Below are 21516 nucleotides of genomic sequence, written 5' to 3'. Positions count from 1 at the left end.
AAGTACCCGCGTCTTTGGAGGGCAGACCAGGGGGGTTTTGTAGGGCACCGGGGGGGAAACAAGTCCACACAAAAAGTACACCCTCAGCAGCGCGGGGCGGCCGGGTGCAGTGTGTAAACCAGCGTCGGGTTTCCAAGAGATTTCAATGAGAGACCAAGGGGTCTCTTCAGCGGTGCAGGCAGGCAAGGGGGGGGCTCCTCGGGGCAGCCACCACCTGGGCAAGGGAGAGGGCCTCCTGGGGGTCACTCCTGCACTGGAGTTCCGATCCTTCAGGTCCTGGGGGCTGCGGGTGCAGGGTCTTTTCCAGGCGTCGGGATTTCAGAGTCAGGCAGTCGCGGTCAGGGGGAGCCTCGGGATTCCCTCTGCAGGCGTCGCTGTGGGGGCTCAGGGAGGACAACTTTGGTTACTCACAGTCTCGGAGTCGCCGGAGGGTCCTCCCTGAGGTGTTGTTTCTTCACCAGTCGAGTCGGGGTCGCCGGTTAAAGTGTTGCAAGTCTCACGCTTCTTGCGGGGATTGCAGGGGTCTTTAAATCTGCTCCTCTGGATACAAAGTTGCAGTCTTTGTTGAACAGGGCCGCTGTTCTCGGGAGTTTCTTGGTCTTTTGGAAGCAGGGCAGTCCTCTGAGGATTCAGAGGTCGCTGGTCCCGGGGAAAGCGTCGCTGGAGCAGTTTTCTTCTGAAGGAGGGAGACAGGCCGGTAGGGCTAGGGCCAAAGCAGTTGGTGTCTTCTTCTTCTCTGCAGGGTTTTTCAGCTCAGCAGTCCTCTTCTTCTTTAAGTTGCAGGAATCTAAATTCTTAGGTTCAGGGAAGCCCTTAAATACTAAATTTAAGGGCGTGTTTAGGTCTGGGGGGTTAGTAGCCAATGGCTACTAGCCCTGAGGGTGGGTACCCCCTCTTTGTGCCTCCTCCCAAGGGGAGGGGGTCACATTCCTATCCCTATTGGGGGAATCCTCCATCTGCAAGATGGAGGATTTCTAAAAGTTAGAGTCACTTCAGCTCAGGACACCTTAGGGGCTGTCCTGACTGGCCAGTGACTCCTCCTTGTTTTTCTCATTAATTCCTCCGGCCTTGCCGCCAAAAGTGGGGCCGTGGCCGGAGGGGGCGGGCAACTCCACTAGCTGGAGTGCCCTGTGGTGCTGGAACAAAGGGGGTGAGCCTTTGAGGCTCACCGCCAGGTGTTACAGCTCATGCCTGGGGGAGGTGATAGCATCTCCACCCAGTGCAGGCTTTGTTACTGGCCACAGAGTGACAAAGGCACTCTCCCCATGTGGCCAGCAACATGTCTCGAGTGTGGCAGGCTGCTAAAACCAGTCAGCCTACACGGGTAGTTGGTTAAGGTTTCAGGGGGCACCTCTGGGGTGTATTTCACAATAAAATGTACACTGGCATCAGTGTGCATTTATTGTGCTGAGAAGTTTGATACCAAACTTCCCAGTTTTCAGTGTAGCCATTATGGTGCTGTGGAGTTCGTGTCTGACAGACTCCCAGACCATATACTCTTATGGCTACCCTGCACTTACAATGTCTAAGGTTTTGCTTAGACACTGTAGGGGCACAGTGCTCATGCACTGGTGCCCTCACCTATGGTATAGTGTACCCTGCCTTAGGGCTGTAAGGCCTGCTAGAGGGGTGACTTATCTATACTGCATAGGCAGTGTGAGGTTGGCATGGTACCCTGAGGGGAGTGCCATGTCGACTTACTCGTTTTGTCCGCACCAGCACACACAAGCTGGCAAGCAGTGTGTCTGTGCTGAGTGAGGGGTCCCCAGGGTGGCATAAGATATGCTGCAGCCCTTAGAGACCTTCCCTGGCATCAGGGCCCTTGGTACCAGGGGTACCAGTTACAAGGGACTTACCTGGATGCCAGGGTGTGCCAATTGTGTAAAACAAAAGTACAGGTTAGGGAAAGAACACTGGTGCTGGGGCCTGGTTAGCAGGCCTCAGCACACTTTCAAATCAAAACATAGCATCAGCAAAGGCAAAAAGTCAGGGGGTAACCATGCCAAGGAGGCATTTCCTTACACAACCCCCCCCCCTCCCAAACGAAAGAGGATGAGACTAACCTTTCCCAAGAGAGTCTTCATTTTCTAAGTGGAAGAACCTGGAAAGGCCATCTGCATTGGCATGGGCAGTCCCAGGTCTGTGTTCCACTATAAAGTCCATTCCCTGTAGGGAGATGGACCACCTCAACAGTTTTGGATTTTCACCTTTCATTTGCATCAGCCATCTGAGAGGTCTGTGGTCAGTTTGAACTACAAAGTGAGTACCAAAGAGGTATGGTCTCAGCTTCTTCAGGGACCAAACCACAGCAAAGGCCTCCCTCTCAATGGCACTCCAACGCTGCTCCCTGGGGAGTAACCTCCTGCTAATGAAAGCAACAGGCTGGTCAAGGCCATCATCATTTGTTTGGGACAAAACTGCCCCTATCCCATGTTCAGAGGCATCTGTCTGCACAATGAACTGCTTGGAGTAATCTGGAGCTTTTAGAACTGGTGCTGTGCACATTGCTTGTTTCAGGGTGTCAAAGGCCTGTTGGCATTCTACAGTCCAGTTTACCTTCTTGGGCATTTTCTTGGAGGTGAGTTCTGTGAGGGCTGTCACTATGGATCCATATCCCTTCACAAACTTCCTATAGTACCCAGTCAAGCCAAGGAATGCCCAGACTTGAGTATGGGTTTTTGGAGCTGCCCAGTCCAGAATAGTCTGGTAATCTGGTCTGGAGTGGCTGAACTTGGCATCCACCTACAAGGTGTCCCAAGTACACCACAGTTCCCTGCCCTATCTGGCATTTGGATGCCTTGATAGAGAGACCTGCTGATTGCAGAGCCTTCAAAACCTTCTTCAGGTGCACCAGGTGATCCTGCCAGCTGGAGCTAAAGACAACAATATCATCAAGATAAGCTGCACTAAAGGACTCCAAACCAGCAAGGACTTGATTCACCAACCTTTGGAAGGTGGCAGGGGCATTCTTTAAACCAAAGGGCATAACAGTAAACTGATAATGCCCATCAGGTGTGGAGAATGCTGTCTTTTCTTTTGCTCCAGGTGCCATTTTTATTTTCCAGTACCCTGCTGTTAAGTCAAAGGTACTTAAGAATTTGACAGCACCTAATTTGTCTATCAGTTCATCAGCTCTAGGAATGGGATGGGCATCTGTCTTGGTGACAGAATTAAGTCCTCTGTAGTCCACACAAAACCTAATCTCTCTCTTTCCATCTTGGGTGTGAGGTTTGGGGACTAAGACCACTGGGCTAGCCCAGGGGCTGTCAGAGTGCTCAATTACTCCCAATTCCAGCATCTTGTGGACTTCCACCTTGATGCTTTCCTTAACTTGGTCAGACTGTCTGAAAATGTTGTTTTTGACAGGCATGCTGTCTCCTGTGTCCACGTCATGGGTACACAGGTGTGTCTGACCAGGGGTTAGGGAAAAGAGCTCAGCAAACTGTTGCAGGACCCTCCTACAATCAGATTGCTGTTAGCCAGAGAGGGTGTCTGAGTAGATCACTCCATCAACTGAGCCATCCTTAGGGTTTGATGAGAGAAGATCAGGGAGAGGTTCACTCTCAGCTTCCTGATCCTCATCTGTTACCATCAACAGATTCACATCCGCCCTGTCATGGAAGAGCTTAAGGCGGTTCACATGGATCACCCTCTTGGGGCTCCTGCTAGTGCCCAGGTCCACCAGGTAGGTGACCTGACTCTTCTTCTCTAGCACTGGGTAAGGGCCACTCCATCTGTCCTGGAGTGCCCTGGGAGCCACAGGCTCCAAAACCCAGACTTTCTGCCCTGGTTGAAATTCAACCAGTGCAGCCTTTTGGTCATACCAAAACTTCTGGAGCTGTTGGCTGGCCTCAAGGTTTTTACTTGCCTTTTCCATGTACTCTGCCATCCTTGAGCGAAGGCCAAGTACATAGTCCACTATGTCTTGTTTAGGCTCATGAAGAGGTCTCTCCCAGCCTTCTTTCACAAGAGCTAGTGGTCTCCTTACAGGGTGGCCAAACAGAAGTTCAAAGGGTGAGAACCCTACTCCTTTTTGAGGCACCTCTCTGTAAGCGAAAAGCAGACATGGCAAGAGGACATCCCATCTCCTTTTGAGTTTTTCTGGGAGCCCCATGATCATGCCCTTTAATGTCTTGTTGAATCTCTCAACAAGGCCATTAGTTTGTGGATGATAGGGTGTAGTGAATTTATAAGTCACTCCACACTCATTCCACATGTGTTTCAGGTATGCTGACATGAAGTTGGTACCTCTGTCAGACACCACCTCCTTAGGGAAGCCCACTCTGGTAAAGATACCAATGAAGGCCTTGGCTACTGCAGGGGCAGTAGTCGACCTAAGGGGAATAGCTTCAGGATACCTAGTAGCATGATCCACTACTACTAGTATGTACATATTTCCTGAGGCTGTGGGAGGTTCAAGTGGACCCACTATGTCCACACCCACTCTTTCAAAGGGGACCCCCACCACTGGAAGTGGAATGAGGGGGGCCTTTGGATGTCCACCTGTCTTACCACTGGCTTGACAGGTGGTACAGGAGACACAAAACTCCTTAACTTTCTGGGACATGTTGGGCCAGTAGAAGTGGTTGACTAGTCTCTCCCACGTCTTGGTTTGTCCCAAATGCCCAGCAAGGGGAATATCATGGGCTAAGGTCAGTATGAACTCTCTGAACGCCTGAGGCACTACCACTCTCCTAGTGGCACCAGGTTTGGGATCTCTGGCCTCAGTGTACAGGAGCCCATCTTCCCAATAGACCCTATGTGTTCCAGTTTTCTTGCCATTGGACTCTTCAGCAGCTTGCTGCCTAAGGCCTTCAAGAGAGGGACAGGTTTCTTGCCCCTTACACAACTGCTCCCTTGAGGGTCCCCCTGGGCCTAGGAGCTCAACCTGATAAGGTTCTAACTCCATAGGCTCAGTTCCCTCAGAGGGCAGAACTTCTTCCTGAGAAGAGAGGTTCTCTTTTTGTTGTTGTGTTGCAGCTGGTTTCCCAGCTGACTTTCCTTTTCTCTTGGTAGGCTGGGCCCTTTTTCCAACTCCAGCTCTACCTTTTCACCTTCACCCTGAGCCTTGCACTGTGCCCTTGTCTTGACACACACCAGTTCAGGGATACCCAGCATGGCTGCATGGGTTTTCAGTACTACCTCAGCCCATGCTGAGGACTCCAGGTCATTTCCAAGCAAACAGTCTACTGGGATATTTGAGGAGACCACCACCTGTTTCAGGCAATTGACCCTTCCCCACTCTAAAGTTACCATAGCCATGGGATGTACTTTAGTCTGATTGTCAGCGTTGGTGACTGGATAAGTTTGTCCAGCCAGGTATTGACCAGGGGAAACCAGTTTCTCTGTCACCATGGTGACACTGGCACCTGTATCCCTCAGGCCTTCTACACTTGTCACATTAATTAAGAGCTGCTGCCTGTATTTTTGCATGTTAGGAGGCCAGGCAGCCAGTGTGGCTAAATCCACCCCACCCTCAGAGACTAATGTAGCTTCAGTGTGACACCTGATTTGCTCTGGGCACACAGTTGATCCCACTTGGAGACTAGCCATTCCAGTGTTAGCTGGAGTGGAGTTTGAAGTGGTTGTTTTCTTGGGACAGGCCTTGTCTCTAGTGTGGTGTCCAGGCTGATTACAGCTACAACACCAGGCCTTTTTGGGATCAAAGTTTTTACCCTTGTACCCAAAATTGTTGTGTGAAGAGGCTCTGGGCCCACCCTCCTGTGCAGGTTTTTGGGGGCCTGAAGAAGACTCTTTACTATTTTTGTTTTTGGATGTCTCAACACTCTTCCCCTGGGGAGGCTTTGTGACCCCTTTCTTTTGGTCACCCCCTGTGGTAGTCTTGGTCACCCTAGTCTTGACCCAATGGTCCGCCTTCTTTCCCAATTCTTGGGGAGAAATTGGTCCTAGGTCTACCAGATGCTGATGCAGTTTATCATTTGAACAATTACTTAACAGGTGTTCTTTCACAAATAAATTGTACAGCCCATCATAATCATTAACACCACTGCCTTGAATCCAACCATCCAGTGTTTTTACTGAGTAGTCTACAAAATCAACCCAGGTCTGGCTTGAGGATTTTTGAGCCCCCCTGAATCTAATCCTATACTCCTCAGTGGAGAATCCAAAGCCCTCAATCAGGGTACCCTTCATGAGGTCATAAGATTCTGCATCTTTTCCAGAGAGTGTGAGGAGTCTATCCCTACACTTTCCAGTGAACATTTCCCAAAGGAGAGCACCCCAGTGAGATTTGTTCACTTTTCTGGTTACACAAGCCCTCTCAAAAGCTGTGAACCATTTGGTGATGTCATCACCATCTTCATATTTAGTTACAATCCCTTTAGGGATTTTCAACATGTCAGGAGAATCTCTGACCCTAGTTATGTTGCTGCCACCATTGATGGGTCCTAGGCTCATCTCTTGTCTTTCCCTTTCTATGGCTAGGATCTGTCTTTCCAAAGCCAATCTTTTGGCCATCCTGGCTAACTGGATGTCCTCTTCACTGGGATTATCCTCAGTGATTTCAGAGATGTTGGTCCCTCCTGTGAGGGGAACAGTATCTCTGACTATTATATTTGGAGACAGGGCTTGAGAGGCCCTGTTCTCCCTAGTTAGGACTGGTAGGTGGGAATTTTCCTCCAAGTCACTATCTTCATCCTCTGTGATGCCATCCTCAGAGGGGTTGGCCTTTTCAAACTCTGCCAAAAGCTCCTGGAGCTGTAGTTTGGAAGGTCTGGGGCCCATTGTTATTTTCTTTATTTTACAGAGTGACCTTAGCTCCCTCATCTTAAGATGGAGGTAAGGGGTGGTGTCGAGTTCCACCACATTCATATCTGTACTAGACATTATGCTTCTAAAAGTTGGAATACTTTTTAAGAATCTAAAACTAGTTCTAGGTTCTAATTCAAACTTTCACAAAACTTTTAAACTCTAAAAGGAAATGCTAAACAGGGACTAACACAAGGCCCTAGCAGGACTTTTAAGAATTTTGAAAAATAGTTCAAATTGCAAAAATCAATTTCTAATGAAAATTTTTGGAATTTGTCGTGTGATCAGGTATTAGCTGAGTAGTCCAGCAAATGCAAAGTCTTGTACCCCACCGCTGATCCACCAATGTAGGAAGTTGGCTCTGTATGCACTATTTCAAAGTAAGGAATAGTATGCAGAGAGTCCAAGGGTTCCCCTTAGAGGTAAGATAGTGGCAAAAAGAGATAATACTAATGCTCTATTTTGTGGTAGTGTGGTCGAGCAGTAGGCTTATCAAAGGAGTAGTGTTAAGCATTTGTTGTACATACACACAGGCAATAAATGAGGAACACACACTCAGAGACAATTCCAGACCAATAGGTTTTGTTATAGAAAAATATATTTTCTTAGTTTATTTTAAGAACCACAGGTTCAAATTCTACATGTAATATCTCATTTGAAAGGTATTGCAGGTAAGTACTTTAGGAACTTTGAATAATCACAATAGCATATATACTTTTTACATAAAACACATATAGCTATTTCAAAAGTGGACACTGCAATTTTCAACAGTTCCTGGGGGAGGTAAGTTATTGTTAGTTTTTGCAGGTAAGTAAACCACCTACGGGGTTCAAATTGGGGTCCAAGGTAGGTCACCGTTGGGGGTTCAGAGCAACCCCAAAGTCACCACACCAGCAGCTCAGGGCCGGTCAGGTGCAGAGTTCAAAGTGGTGCCCAAAACGCATAGGCTTCAATGGAGAAGGGGGTGCCCCGGTTCCAGTCTGCCAGCAGGTAAGTACCCGCGTCTTCGGAGGGCAGACCAGGGGGGTTTTGTAGGGCACCGGGGGGGACACAAGTCCACACAAAAAGTACACCCTCAGCAGCGCGGGGGCGGCTGGGTGCAGTGTGTAAACCAGCGTCGGGTTTCCAATAGATTTCAATGAGAGACCAAGGGGTCTCTTCAGCGGTGCAGGCAGGCGGGGGGGGGCTCCTCGGGGTAGCCACCACCTGGGCAAGGGAGAGGGCCTCCTGGGGGTCACTCCTGCACTGGAGTTCCGATCCTTCAGGTCCTGGGAGCTGCGGGTGCAGGGTCTTTTCCAGGCGTCGGGATTTCAGAGTCAGGCAGTCGCGGTCAGGGGGAGCCTCGGGATTCCCTCTGCAGGCGTCGCTGTGGGGGCTCAGGGGGGACAACTTTGGTTACTCACAGTCTCGGAGTCGCCAGAGGGTCCTCCCTGAGGTGTTGTTTCTTCACCAGTCGAGTCGGGGTCACCGGGTGCAGTGTTGCAAGTCTCACGCTTCTTGCGGGGATTGCAGGGGTCTTTAAATCTGCTCCTCTGGATACAAAGTTGCAGTCTTTGTTGAACAGGGCTGCTGTTCTCAGGAGTTTCTTGGTCTTTTGGAAGCAGGGCAGTCCTCTGAGGATTCAGAGGTCGCTGGTCCCGGGGAAAGCGTCGCTGGAGCAGTTTTCTTCTGAAGGAGGGAGACAGGCCGGTAGGGCTGGGGCCAAAGCAGTTGGTGTCTTCTTCTTCTCTGCAGGGTTTTTCAGCTCAGCAGTCCTCTTCTTCTTTAAGTTGCAGGAATCTAAATTCTTAGCTTCAGGGAAGCCCTTAAATACTAAATTTAAGGGCGTGTTTAGGTCTGGGGGGTTAGTAGCCAATGGCTACTAGCCCTGAGGGTGGGTACACCCTCTTTGTGCCTCCTCCCAAGGGGAGGGGGTCACATTCTTATCCCTATTGGGGGAATCCTCCATCTGCAAGATGGAGGATTTCTAAAAGTTAGAATCACTTCAGCTCAGGACAGCTTAGGGGCTGTCCTGACTGGCCAGTGACTCCTCCTTGTTTTTCTCATTAATTCCTCCGGCCTTGCTAACCAAAAGTGGGGCCGTGGCCGGAGGGGGCGGGCAACTCCACTAGCTGGAGTGCCCTGTGGTGCTGGAACAAAGGGGGTGAGCCTTTGAGGCTCACCGCCAGGTGTTACAGCTCCTGCCTGGGGGAGGTGATAGCATCTCCACCCAGTGCAGGCTTTGTTACTGGCCACAGAGTGACAAAGGCACTCTCCCCATGTGGCCAGCAACATGTCTCGAGTGTGGCAGGCTGCTCAAACCAGTCAGCCTACACGGGTAGTTGATTAAGGTTTCAGGGGGCACCTCTAAGGTGCCCTCCGGGGTGTATTTCACAATAAAATGTACACTGGCATCAGTGTGCATTTATTGTGCTGAGAAGTTTGATACCAAACTTCCCAGTTTTCAGTGTAGCCATTATGGTGCTGTGGAGTTCGTGTATGACAGACTCCCAGACCATATACTCTTATGGCTACCCTGCACTTACAATGTCTAAGGTTTTGCTTAGACACTGTAGGGGCACAGTGCTCATGCACTGGTGCCCTCACCTATGGTATAGTGCACCTTGCCTTAGGGCTGTAAGGCCTGCTAGAGGGGTGACTTATCTATACTGCATAGGCAGTGTGAGGTTGGCATGGTACCCTGAGGGGAGTGCCATGTCGACTTACTCGTTTTGTCCGCACCAGCACACACAAGCTGGCAAGCAGTGTGTCTGTGCTGAGTGAGGGGTCCCCAGGGTGGCATAAGATATGCTGCAGCCCTTAGAGACCTTCCCTGGCATCAGGGCCCTTGGTACCAGGGGTACCAGTTACAAGGGACTTACCTGGATGCCAGGGTGTGCCAATTGTGTAAAACAAAAGTACAGGTTAGGGAAAGAACACTGGTGCTGGGGCCTGGTTAGCAGGCCTCAGCACACTTTCAAATCAAAACATAGCATCAGCAAAGGCAAAAAGTCAGGGGGTAACCATGCCAAGGAGGCATTTCCTTACAAACGGTTTTACCCACTTGCGACAATACAGTTGAAATGGAAAGAACAGAGTGAAACCCTCAGGGTAGGGGTGCTCCCCAGCCTCAATGAGGATATAATCCTCGGGACAGATTATGTGGATTTTCCCTCCTTGTTGGAAAAAGCAGGACAAGAGCACCTTCTGAGGGAATGGTGGAGAGAAGCACCAAGAGTAATGGACCCGGATGAACCTAAACAAGTACGAATTGCCCTCAGCAAAAGACAAAAAAGAGAACAACGACGCTCTTATATGCCGAACTGCCCGACCCCCAAAGATTCCATTGGTATTGGGAAGGTTTGCACTATCACTGGAGAGTTTCGACAGAATCAAAATGAGGATCCTACCTTAAAATATGCCTGGCAGCAGGCTGAGTCCGGGACAGCACCAGGGGTAGGTCCCCGATTCTTAGTTCGTAATAATCTCCTATATAGAAACCCTACTCCCACCAGAGGAAATGATCTACAATTAGTAGTACCTAAAAGTCACCTTCAACAAGTGTTGCAGCTGGCACATGGGGATAATGGGGAAGGACACTTAGGAAGGGAGAAAACGGAAGAAGCGGTACTCCGACGATTTTATTGCCCTGGGGTTTATGGCGAGATACGTAAGCATTGTTCTGAGTGTATCAAATGTCAGTTATACAACCCCTCTCCACAAAAACCCGTTCCCCTCCAGCCACTTCCCATTATTGACATTCCTTTTACCAGGGTGGGAATGGACCTTATCGGGCCCCTTACCCCTTCAACTCGGGGAAGACAGTACATGTTAGTTTTGGTGGACTATGCGACACGATATCCCGAGGCCATACCCCTTCCCAGTACACATACTAAAGTTATCGCTCAGGCTATGATAGAGTTCTTTTCCAGAGTGGGTTTTCCGAAAGAGATCTTGACAGATCAAGGGACTCCGTTTATGTCCAGATTAATGGCAGAAGTATGTCGTCTTCTAGGGGTGAGGCAAATCCGTACCTCAGTTTATCATCTACAAACAGATGGGCTAGTAGAAAGATACAATAAAACCATTAAATCCTTACTCAGAAAAAGTATAAGCTGGGAAAGACTGGGAAAAGAAACTACCATTGGTTTTATATGCTATCCGTACACATGTACAAGCGTCACTGGGCCATAGTCCTTTTGAAATGTTATTCGGACGACAGCCACGCACCCTGTTAGACATGTTAGTTGAACAGTGGGAGGGTACAGAAGAGGAAGTAAAAGACCTCTTAACCTACACCAGGGAGTTAAGAGACACTCTACATACCGTATGGGAAGAAGCCCATACAGCTTTACAGGAAGCACAAGATAAGCAGAAACAAAGATACGATATCCGGAGTGCTGTTCGCACCTTATCAGTAGGAGACAAAGCTCTAGTCTTGCTCCCTAGCACTGACAATAAGTTATTGGCCAAATGGCAGGGACCATTTGAAGTGATAGCTCAGATCAACCCCACCACATATAAGCTGGCCATTCCCCAAGGGAGCGGTAGGGAGCAGATATATCATATCAATTTACTGAAGAAATGGCTAGAACCCCCAGAAGACAACTCTGTTCACTTTCTCAACTCTGAGATTCCTGATGACATCCCATATCCCAAGATAACTTCCCAGGATCGGTCCAACCAGGTAACCCCAAGGATCAATCCTGATCTTACAAAAGGGTATCACAATCAACTAACCCAGTTAGTACAGCACAATCAAGATGTCTTCTCTAGATATCCAGGTAGAACTACCCTAGTCCAACATCCCATCCGTTTGAAACAAAATACTGTCGCAAGACAGAGGCCATACTGCATCCCTGAAGCAAAGCAAAAGATAATTGAAGGAGAGGTCCAAACTATGTTGGCAGCGGGTATCATAGAACCGTCAAACAGTCCCTGGTGCTCGCCAGTCGTATTGGTACCCAAGCCCGATGGCAGCACACGGTTTTGCGTAGATTATAGGGGTGTCAAAAACTTAACCTATTTTGATGCTTATCCCATGCCTAAAATAGACGAACTGATGGAGAGATTAGGCCAAGCCACATATCTATCTACCTTAGATCTCACGAAGGGTTATTGGCAGATACCCTTAAGAAAGGACGATAAAGAAAAGACAGCATTTGCCACCCCTTTGGGTTTATATCACTTTACTGTCCTTCCTTTTGGTCTCCATGGGGCCCCCGCCACTTTCCAGAGGCTCATGGACGAAATCCTACGTCCCTTTCAGCAGTATGCTGCTGCCTATCTCGATGACATTGTTATATACTGCAAGACCTGGGAGGAGCACATGACACATCTAGGGACCATATTGCATGCTTTACGAAAGGCCAACTTAACTGCCAATCCTGACAAATGTAAACTCGGACAGACTAGTATCAAGTACCTGGGCTATATTGTGGGGAATGGTAAAATTAGTCCTCAGGTCGAAAAAGTAGAGGCCATTTCTAAAATGTAATTTCCAAAGAGAAAGAAAGATATTAGAGCTTTCCTGGGTTTGATTGGCTATTATCGGCAATTTATCCCTCATTTCTCCACCATGGCAGAACCTCTTACTAATCTACTGAAAAACTCCTGTCCCAACACCCTTGGTCCCCCCTCTATGCCTGCATTACGTAGTTTTGAGCAACTAAAGGCCGCTCTCACTTCGGAACCCGTGCTGTGCTGTCCTGATTTTGATAAACCTTTTGTGTTATTGACTGATGCCTCCGACGTAGGGCTTGGGGCAGTGTTGTCCCAACAGCAGGCTGATGATTCCCTCCACCCAGTGTTGTACATCAGCAGGAAGCTTCTACCACGGGAATGTCATTATCCGGCTATAGAGAAGGAATGTTTGGCGATTAAGTGGGCAATTAAAACTCTCATATACTACTTAACGGGCAGAACTTTTACTCTGATCACTGATCATGTGCCTCTCACATGGCTTGCCCATCATAAGGACACTAATGCCCGTGTTCTCCGCTGGTTCCTTTCCTTACAGCCATTCTCCTTTCGGATCCATCATCTGACTGGGAAACACATGGTGGCAGCAGATTTCCTTTCCCGTTATCCGGCTTTGGAGCGTCTCGACAGGCCGCTCCCTAGGGGGAGTGTATGTGACAGGCTAGAGCCTGCGTGCCCGCACATGGCTATCACTTGTGCTGACTCTGCCCCTATTGCTCCGAAGCTTCCTGGTCATGCTGCCTGTGATTGGTCAATCGTTCCGCAGCGGCGGGACGCCAGCCGGTCAAATATACCAGAGTCAGCACTTTCAGCGTTGAGAGGTGGGAAGGAGAGAGACGAGGAGCAGAGCTCGAGTGTGAACCAGCACCGAAGGTACCGTCCGGGTATCGGAAGAGGAACTGGGAGGCGATTCCGAGAAGACCCTGTTCCAGGCGTCCGGGAGGCCGAAATACAGCATCCCGCCACGCTCCAGGAGAAGCGTGGCCATTCAGGTGCGTGGGACTACGTCCCTGAGTGACTGTAAATAAGAGAGAGAGAGAGAGAGAGAAAGGAGTGGAGTGAAAAGGGTAACACGGGGAAAAGAGGAGGAGGGAATAGACAATCACCGAGGAAACGGGAAGGCACGAGCACTAGGGTAACAGGAAGGGAAAAGAGGAAAAACAAACGAGGAGCAGGGAGAAACACGTAAACTTAACGACAGGCACAGTAGACCACCATTACCTTTAAGGGGTCCGCCGAAGCACAAGCATAGATACTGCTGAATTCTAAGGGTAAACAGAAAGACAAGAAAGATTAGGAATCAGAATAGTACGAAAACAGAAGACAAGTACGGGCTAACCGGAGATAGGGAGAGTAATGCAATATTGTCATAAACAGAATGACAGGAAACATAACGATATTGTATGAGAAAAGAGATATCATTAAAAGATCCCTTACAGCTTCTGTTCTTTTCTCTCTACATGCGCTTCCCGGGGGAAACTCCTGTGAACAAGAGTAGAGAGAAAGACGAGTAAGGAACGGACCTCAAGAACATCCCACCAATTAAAGCCCAGCTTCGTAAAGACTGAAACAAACCTACCTGTATTCCACCATATACCATAACTTCAATAAAAATCCTTCATTTTAAACCTATAACGCAGTCTGGAGTGGTTCCTCCACACCCACAGATGTATAATCAGTAGTCTGTCTGAATGGTCCAGTTGGATATTGGGTTTTGTTTATACGTGGATGGCGCTGTTGTTTGCCATGTGGAAACCAATGCGTAGAGTGGCAAAAAAACAAACTGTACAGGGAGACCATATCTGGAGCTCATCAAAGGACATCTCTAGAGATTAAAACAATTATAAGAGTGTTTTATTTAGTAGTTGGTCGACTTTTTAACATTTTACTATTACATTTTAATGATAAGAAAACAATATTGAAATATCAGAAATTTACTCTAGGGGAAAGGCTAGGGTGTGCTTTGGCGGTAGCGGTGAATGTAACAATGCTTTTAATCTCAAAAGAGGGGGTCAGACAGGGCAGCGTTCTAGGGTCTTTTTTTTACCCTGTATATTAACAGCTTAGGCTCTATATTAAGAAAAAACTGTACCGATCTCCCCAAATTGACCATAGATCCATCCCTTGTCTGCTTTACTCTGAGGATGCCATTTTTATGTCACATATCCCCCTGGGATAGCATAGGTTACTCACCTGTTTTTTTACCACATGTCTGAGCTTGGTTTGCTGATTAACAAAAGTAAGACCTTTGTTATGGTATGTGAAAGAAAAACTAGGAACTGACATAATTTTATGGCTGTGATACTAAGCCAGGTTTTACCCCTACATTCTCCTATTTGAGCATTTTATTCGATTAACATGGCACATGGTCCTCAGCTGTAAATAAAAGGATGCTGCATTTCAACAAATCTGTGACCGCTCTCTTGTACTTCACCACTAAACTAGGCAACAAACAAGAGAGAGATGCTCTCAATATTAATCATATACTAAAATAGTGGAATGCAAATGTCAAATTCACCCCTAGGCAAGTGTATTGTGTAGAGGGGTGCTGGGAGTCTAGGAAAACACCAAAGGAAAGTACAATACCCCACCTCAGAGCCCAGGAAAGCAGGAGTGAAGTACAGCAAGTTTCTTCAGGACACACAAGTCATGATAAAGGATTATGCAAGAACGAAGCAAGACTGCAAGCAACAAACAATGGATTCCTGGACCTGAAGACCTGTGAAGAGAGGAGACCAAGTCCAGAAGTTGAAGAAGAGTCCAGTAAGAACAGGAGCCACTGCCAACCTGGAAGAAGGTGCAAAAGTGGATTCTCTGGTTAGAAGAAAAGTACAGAAATACACCAAAGAAGATAGCTGCAGGTTCCTGCTTGGTGCAAGAGATGTCCCACGCGGAGTTGTTGGATGCAGGCTGTTTGCATTGCTGGATTCTGCCAGCAAGCCTTGGTCCTAATACCACTGATGCATCAAGTGACAGTCTTTCAGAATGCCAGAGGGTTTGTTAGCTCACTGGGGATAAAATTAGCGAGCCCTTTGAAATAGCCATAAACAAAGGAGGCCTCTTAGACAGCACTATTCAAGGATACAGTGGAGGTTCTGGAGGTGCTTCTTGCTATGAAACAAATATAGGTTATTCTTCTTACTGAGATTCTTCAACCAATTTTGTTTTTGTCAGAGCCACTTCCCCTTTTTAATGCGGCCCTGATAGGGTCCATTTTGGTAGCGCGGGCCAAGACATCTTCCACCCGCATGATGAGCTGTCAGATTAACGGTCTCCACTGGACAGGGAATCGCAGTTTACTCTCGGCTCATCCTTCTTGTGAAAGCCTGATGGTGCAGGCGTCATCCTGCACAAATCGAGACAGGGGTTCTTCCCCAATGCACCTCATGACTGAGAATCAAAAAAGGTAGAAACCACAAGGAAGAAAGTATTTTCCTCTGGAAGTTTGTCCATCAGACACATAACTGCAACCTCCCATTTGGCTAAGTGTTCTGACGCACTGTGAGAAATGGTAAAGATGGTTGCGCCTAGCCTCCTGGACCATCTCAGTGACAGTTTTGCAGAGGTGGTCCATCAGTGATGTGCGAAATGCAACAAAGCAAATTCTGAGGATCATCCTTGACACTATGAGTACAGTGGAATGGTCAATGGCCATCTGATGACATGTCCCTCTCTACTCTACTGGGTACTTGGGGGAATGGAGGCAAATTTAGGGGGGTATGCCCTTTGATGGCTCTTGCCTCTTCACTGAAAAAGTACACTCGGCAGAGCAATTTGAGCTATTTTCATTTATGTATATAAGAGCTACACCCCATATTGGCTTTACACGTAATGCAATAAAAGAACTTGCAGAAGGTTGATAGTAGACACAAATATACAAAATTAGCATATACACACAATATCCTGACATATACCAGAGCTCAGAAAAAGAGGTCTTTTTAGCACTGTAGCTTATAATGCTGCTGAGCTGTAGAGGTTTTATGTGCAGGGAGCTGCACTGATGCTGAGCTGAAGTGGTTGTATATACAGGGAGCTTGCACTTCTGTTGTGTTGTAGTGGTTTTATGAGCAGTGTGTCTGCACTTTACCTGAACTGCAGTGGTTTTATGAGCAGTGTGCTTGCACTTTACCTGAACTGCAGTGGTTTTATGAGCAGTGTGCCTGCACTTTAGCTGAACTGTAGTGGTTTTATGAGCAGTGTGTCTGCACTTTAGCTGAACTGTGGTGGTTATATGACAGTGTGCCTGCACTTTACCTGGACTGTAGTGGTTTTATGACAGTGTGCGAGCAAAGCTACTAGGGTGAATTGGCTGACTTTACAAGCATTCAGCTATTACCACGTAGCTACATTTTTACAGCGACAAACATGATGCTGCTGTTCCCCCACACACCTGTGCCTGGACTTAAAGTAAAGGAAGAGTGTAGCCAGGGTGCAGTCATGTGTACCACTTTCATCCTATACCTCTTTTGTAGCTTGTAGCAATCTTTAAGATCGAAATTAGAAGTCCAGAATGCAATTTTGTTATTGGCTAAAACCCCAAGTAATGGTTGAAGGTGTCACCCAATCATTTCTGAAATTTATCTCATTACATGGGAAGAACTAATTTACTCTAATCATGCTAAGGTATCACTCATAATGTCACTTGTAAGGCATTTGAATGCCACGTAAAAACATACAAAACATGGAAATGTCACACATTTTGCAGTCTCAAAACTTGGCATCTATGGTGAGGTGTGTGGCAGAACCACCCAGCTCTTATGTACATGTTAGCACTGTAATATTTCCTTATTTCCATTGAAGGCAGGGATTTCATTCACTCAAATGATTTTTATAGGGCATATTAGCCCAAGTGGAAGAAATGAAATGTGGTGTCTAGCACCAGGGACGTAGATTCAATTGGTGCAGCAGGTGCGGTGGTACCAGGGCCCAGAGGCCTTCGGTGCCCACTGAAACCAGATTATGACTATATTTTCCATTTCAGTGTGTCATTGGCCCTAGTGCATTTCTTTCTGTGCACTGGGGCCCAAGACACACTACCTACATTACTGTCGAAGCACTGTTGTTGCCAAACTGTTTAGAACCACGACTCTTTTTAGAGTGACAAACTTCTGTGACCCACCTATCTTGAATGGACATGAGGCGGTGGATTTTTTAATGTAACTAAAGCTTGACGTGATAACACACTGTCATTTATATAAAGCACATGTTTCATTGAAATGGTCTCTAGTTTTGCACAGACATACAGTTGTACTGATAAAACCATATTGCGCACAAATCAGTGGCGTTATGAATCCCCCCACTTAAGCGAGGGTGGTGTGTACACTTAGCATTATTGATGAGCCTGTTCTGTCTGCAGCTCAGCAGACAAAGGCAGTTGAAAAACAAAGCAATTGAAACCCATAACAGAAGTCAGGAATGCCAAGCCAATCAAAGTAAAAGAGGCCCAAAAGTATATGATGAGAGCAAAAAAATGGAAAAAGTGTGCATAGGCATAGCTTCCATTGGTGCAGTAGGTGCAGTGGCACCAGGGCCCACTGTACTCTGATCTTTGCTGTATTTTGTCACCCAAATAGCATCTGGGGCCCATTAACTTCCTTGCACAAGGGCCAACAATACACTGGGTACGCTACTGAGAATGACTGAGAAGGGGCTGGAAGGAAGAGTGAAATGAAGGACAAATGAAATGAAGAATCTCTAGCAAGATGGAAAGGCCAAAGGTATGAAAAGATGGATGCAAGGGTGATAAAACCTATGGATGGAAGTGTAAAACATCATTTGACAAGACCTATGGATTGAAGTGTAAAACAACATTAGGATGGGTGGGTGAAAAAATAGAATGTCTGGAATAATGACGGGCTAGATGAATGGAAGTCTGCATGCAGGGCTTGAAAAATTGTGAAAATGTTACTAGACCTGTAGGTCGAGTAACTTAAATAATCAACTCGACCTAACTGTAATGTACTTGATCTGTAAACGGGTCTCAAATTGGGTGATCCTAGGCGAATAATTTACAGAGTTGCCTTTTTCTTAATTCTCACATGATTGCACCTTCAAATAAGTGAGCTCAGCAATTCTGCAGTACAAAAAACCTCTTTTGTTTGATTAAGTAGACTGAAGTTTGCTGCATGCATCACAAGAATCTACCCCACATACCCATGAGGTCTAGCCCACATAATCTAGGACTTCTTTTAGTTTACTAACAACACTGCCATCAGGACAGGAGTGTTTCTCAGTTTGTTTAAACGCTCATCATATTGTCATCTACACACAGTAACTTTCCAAGAAATGTCCAAAAACCTCTCCACTAACTTGCAGCTTTACTGATAAAACTATATAGTGATTTAACAATCTGTGAAAATTAGGTTTCAGAAACCATATCCTCTGCACTTCAACATGTAAAGTATTCTGATTTGTTTTCATTCTACGAAAATATTTTTTAATCACACAGAAATATAACAAGCATTTGCAATGCAACGGGTCTCGCGTTTGCTCATGTTAGAGCTAACAGCGTTGTATACTCCTAACCCGACTTTTCACTCGTAATGAAACCTATCGGCAAAAGTGCATTTATGTACGTAACCGGAAAAAGTGCAATTAACTGTGTAACAGGGTCGATATTATGTAAAGCGCTCGACTTCTGCCAAGCGAGATCGCGCTGGGAAGATAGATAAAAAGTAGTCCACGAGCCGGACGGAAAACAGCGAGCCTCACATGTTTTCTGTATTTGGTCGATGCGCTCGAGGAGGGCTATCCACCGGAAAAGGCATGACGTATGCATGCCTTCCACTAATGAAATCAAGCAGATTCTAACAGGCAAGCCCACGAGCCAATGAAAGACACTGACGTGACGTGGACAGGGCTCCGAGCCCTTTTTAATTCCTGAAGCGTCTCGTTTAGCGAAACGCATGCGCAAGCGCATGCAACGCAGGCTCAACTCTAAAAAAACACACAAGAAATGTCAGTTTGACATTTACATGCTAAAACATTCATGTGTGGTTTGCAGCACAAACGATTTCCCCAGAGAAATCGGGTCACACTTTTACATCCTGTAGAGCAGAAAGTGCAAAACATTTCAGCCAACCACCAGAATCTACCATCAGTCGACAAAGATTGTTCACAGTACTTCCCAACATGCTCCACGTCAGCGTATTTTTGTCAATAATTGCCATGTGACATTGTGTGCAATTACACTGCTTAATTAGCAGTCCAGGGCAATCATTGCTCTACTACCCAGAGTAATACAAATTGGCAAGTAAATGCTTTGTGTGCAGCCTTTTGACCCCAACCCCTCTAGCAAGTACATAGAGTTCACTACACCTTGCAGTCACCAGGCCTCCTCATCACGCAAAGATTTTGTGGAGGGCAGACATCACTCAACAGGAGTAGTCGCAAAAGTCTTAAAACTTGCTCAACCCAATGCACAACTGTGCTCAAACGTGAACATTTTCATACAATATATATGGCCTCCAAGTGGACAGTGAAAGAATCCCAACTCTTACATACATACCCTGCTTCCCTCCAAATCAAGGGCCTCTTAGCCACAGCAAGCAATTTAAGACCTCAACTGTAGATAAGTGCATTGCAAAACTCCATCTCTGCATTTGCAAGTAATCAATCACAGGAGCGCAAATTGCAACCTGCTAATATTCATTACGCGTTTTTTTATGACCCCTTACTAACGTACAAAGTACATTAGTAATGTATACGAGTCGCATTGTAAGCTGTTTTCCCATACATAGACCTGTGAGAGCAAATTGCACATCCCCGATTTGTAAATGGGAATATTACATTCTGTCTAAAATCAGCTGCGATTTTAACTTGCAACTCTTAGGTTACAACAATGCTCTCTGTATAATGTACGACAATCCTCCAGCAGTTAAACCAAAACACAAACATCTTTTTGGAAGGATTGCGTCTGGCGTCCTAGTGAAAGCACATGCTTAGAATCTATTGTTTTCAGGGGGTTTAGAGGTGAAGAGTTTCAGGAATACAGAATTATCTCTTTGGACCGGCATTTCTGTCGCACCAAAGGGACTGGTTGTTTCTCTGGGTAAACTTAACAGGGTCGATATTATGTAAATTGCTTGACTTCTGCCAAGTGAGATCGCACTGGGAAAATAAAGAAAAAGTAGTTCACGAGCCGGATGGAAAACAGTGAGCCACGCGTGTTTTTCTGTACTTGGTCGATGCGCTCGAGGAGGGCTATCCGCCGGCAAAGGCATGATGTATGCATGCCTTCCACTAATGAAATCAAGCAGATTCAAACAGGCAAGCCCATGAGCCAATGAAAGACACTGATGTGACGTGGACAGGGCTCCGAGCCCTTTTTAATTCCTAAAGCGTCTCGCTTAGCGACGCAGGCGTGACCCTAAAAAGGGCTTTCACAACTACTGAAATATATTTTGAAATGTTTGCACAGTTGACTTAGTCATTTCAATATTGTGTGTTCCGAAAGACATGACACCCTATATCCTTTTATTTTACATTCTAAGCAGCAGGTCACACAGTTCACCTTACAAAGTCCTGAAACTCTGCAGTGAGAAGGAAAATGAAGTGAAAGAAAAACTGACTTTTGACCTTTGTCTGTGAACACAGAGCAAATGTGACATAAGAACAAGATTTAAAGGCCCCTCCTCTTTTCAACTGAACAGAACACCTGTTCAGTGTCACCTCGCTAGATGCAACAAATAAGTATTAAAAATAGCTCGACCTGATCAAATAAGACTCCCCAATGTGATTGGTCGAGTGGATTTTTTGAGCCATGGTATGGATGGGTGAAATGATAAAAGGAGATGAAATGATGGATGGATGAAAAGGATGTGTGTATGGATGGGAAAAGGATGGATGAATCAATGGAAGCATGAGTGGAAGGATAGAAGGACAGATGAGAGAGTGTAATGTTGAAAGGGTGGACAGACAGATTGGTAAAGGAAGGATGTGTGGAATGGTTAAATGATGGATCCATGAATAGTTGCAACAAAAGGCTTAAAGGATGGAGACAGACAGAAGGTGAGATGAAGAGACCTCATCTAGGGTAGGTAGGGCTTACTTGCTTCGCTCACCCTATGGCATTAGAGAAATGAATCAAAATGGGGGGGTCAGGGGGCATTTACATTTTAGGACTACTCCCATGATACAAATGATAATGTGTGGATCAAGTTTCATTGAATAGTTATCAATTGTGCACCACCATGTACAGTATGTTGATTTGTTTTGATCCTATTGAATTCTTTGTTTCCCTCAAGCTTCAGAATTGCAAAAATGTGCTTCAGTTTTGCTTCGTATTTG

Source organism: Pleurodeles waltl, chromosome 1_2 (assembly GCF_031143425.1).
Source record: "Pleurodeles waltl isolate 20211129_DDA chromosome 1_2, aPleWal1.hap1.20221129, whole genome shotgun sequence".
Lineage (NCBI taxonomy): Eukaryota > Metazoa > Chordata > Amphibia > Caudata > Salamandridae > Pleurodeles > Pleurodeles waltl.
This window is presented reverse-complemented; position numbering follows the sequence as displayed.